This window comes from Salvelinus sp. IW2-2015, linkage group LG9, assembly GCF_002910315.2.
Source record: "Salvelinus sp. IW2-2015 linkage group LG9, ASM291031v2, whole genome shotgun sequence".
Lineage (NCBI taxonomy): Eukaryota > Metazoa > Chordata > Actinopteri > Salmoniformes > Salmonidae > Salvelinus > Salvelinus sp. IW2-2015.
Genome location: NC_036849.1, coordinates 21,248,381 through 21,251,147, shown reverse-complemented (window position 1 = coordinate 21,251,147; position 2,767 = coordinate 21,248,381). Strand labels below are relative to the sequence as shown.

Sequence of the window (2,767 nt, the reverse complement as noted above, 5' to 3'; positions counted from 1 at the left end):
CCACAAATTTTCTATAGGATTGAGGTCAGGGCTTTGTGATGGCCACTCCAATACCTTGACTTTGTTGTCCTTAAGCCATTTTGCCACAACTTTGGAAGTATACTTGGGGTCATTGTCCATTTGGAAGACCCATTTGCGACCAAGCTTTAACTTCCAGACTGATGTCTTGAGATGTTGCTTCAATATATCCACATMATTTTCCTGCCTCATGATGCCATCTATTTTGTGAAGTGCACCAGCAAAGCACCCCCACAACATGATGATGCCACCCCAGTGCTTCACAGTTGGGATAATGTTCTTCGGCTTGCAAGCGTCCCCCTTTTTCCTCCAAACATAACGATGGTCATTATAKCCAAACAGTTCTATCTTTGTTTCATCAGACCAGAGGACATTTCTCCAAAAAGTACGATCTTTGTCACCCATGTGCAGTTACAAACCGTAGTCTGGCTTTTTTATGGCGGTTTTGGAGCAGTGGCTTCTTCCTTGCTGAACGGCCTTTCATGTTATGTTGATATAGGACTCATTTTATTGTGGATATAGATACTTTTGTGCCTGTTTCCTCCAGCATCTTCACAAGGTCCTTTGCTGTTGTTCTGGGATGATTTGCACTTTTCGCACCAAAGTACGTTCATCTCTAGGATACAGAACGCGTCTCCTTCCGGTATGATGGCTGCGTGGTCCTATGGTGTTTATACTTGCGTACTACTGTTTGTACAGATGAACGTGGTACCTTCAGGTGTTTGGAAATTGCTCCCAAGGATGAACCAGACTTGTGGAGGTCTACAATTTTTTTCTGAGGTCTTGGCTGATTTCTTTTGATTTTCCCATGATGTCAAGCAAAGAGGCACTGAGTTTGAAGGTAGGCCTTGAAATACATCCACACGTACACCTCCAATTGACTCAAATTATGTCAATTAGCCTATCAGAAGCTTCTAAAGCCATTACATAATTTTCTGGAATTTTCCAAGCTGTTTAAAGGCACAGTCAACTTTGTGTATTTAAACTTCTGACCCACTGGAATTGTGATACAGTGAATTATAAGTGAAATAATCTGTCTGTAAACAATTTTTGGAAATATTCCTTGTGTCATGCACAAAATAGTTCTAACCGACTTGCCAAAACTATTTTTTGTTAACAAGACATTTGTGGAGTTGTTGAAAAACGAGTTTTAATGACTCCAACCTAAGTGTATGTAAACTTCCGACTTCAACTGTATTTATTTGGTCAGTGAAGCTAAAACTTTTAATTTGGCTCTATACTCAAGCATTTTGGATTGTAGAGCAAATGTTTTATGTGAGGCGACAGTACAGAATGTCACCTTTTATTTGAGGGTATTTTTATACATATTTGTTTTACCGTTTAGAAATGAAAGCGCTTTATGTATCTAGTCCCCCCATTTGAAAGTGTCATAAGTATTTGGACAAATTCACTTATAGTGCATTAAATGTAGTCAAAGTGTTGTATTTTGTCCTATCCTAGCATGCAATGAAGCTCAAGCTTGTGACTTTACAAAATTGTTGGATGCAATTTCAGTTTGTTTTGGTTGTGTTTTAGTTTATCTTGTGCCCAATAGAAATGAATGGGAAATTATGTATTATGTCATTTTGGAGTCACTTTTATTGTAAATAATAACAGAATATGTTTCTGAATACTTCTACATTAATGTGAATGCTACCATTATTATGGATAATCATGAATAAATCGTGAATAATAATGAGTGAGAAAGTTACAGATGCATAAATATCATACTCCCAATAAAACCCTAACCTCCGCTGTTATTGGTAATGGTGAGAGACTTTGCGTGATAGGAATATGCGACCAAATACTGAACTTCTGACTAAACGTAATACACTATAAGTGAATTTGTCCCAATACTTATGACACCTTCAACTGGAGGGAGTAGATTCACAAAGTGCTTTCTAAATGGTAAAACAGATTTGTATTAAAACATCCTGAAATAAAAGGAGACACTCTGTACTGTTGCCACATATAAAGCATCTCAAATCCCAAATGTTGGAGTATAGAACCAAATGAAACGTTTTAGTTTCACTGTCCAAATAAATACGTAGGGGAGTGTATGTAGGGGAGTGTATGTAGGGGAGTGTATGTAGGGGAGTGTACGTAGGGGAGTGTACGTAGGGGAGTGTACTCTGGGAGAGTAAGAGGAGGGCTGACCAGCCTTTACTGGAACACAGCAATACAATAAAACAGAAAGAGAAGAAAACATTGGTCTGTCCTCCTTACACTACTTACAGGAGGTACTCTTGGCCTGTTGTGGCTGACGGTGAGTGCATTACACTCATGCTGAAGACTGCTCTTAATGAAGGAGCCATTTGTTTCCGATGGTTCTATCTCAATCCAGCAGCCCTTACTTGGGAGTAATTCTACCTTGACTGTCAAATTAAGACGAGAATTGTTTAGCTGTTATAATAAAACAATAAATTATAAGATTATTTGATAATAATGTAGTAAAATTAGGTTACATGTAGTGATAGATGATTCAATTACGTCTTTTTTAAGTGAGTGTTTGTTGCGGAGAGACCCTCAGCCAACACCTTGCACAGTTAATTCAAACAGTTTCAACTTTTAGATTTAGAGAAGTCAGATATTCTGCTATGACAACCAGAACATCACACTCGCCCTACATACTCCCTACGTACACTCCCCTATACATCCCTCGTACACTCCCCTACGTGTACACTCCCCTGACGTACACTCCCCATACGTACACTCCCCTACCGTACACCCCTACTACACTCCCCTATCG

The 2,767-nt window shown here is 39.0% G+C and overlaps 1 protein-coding gene across 2 annotated transcripts in view; it reads right to left on the bottom strand.

The window, feature by feature from the left end:
- The window catches only part of LOC111968804 (RUNX family transcription factor 3), a 93,663-nt gene that overhangs the window by 89,451 nt on the left and 1,445 nt on the right, over positions 1-2,767 (bottom strand). The window lies entirely within an intron of this gene.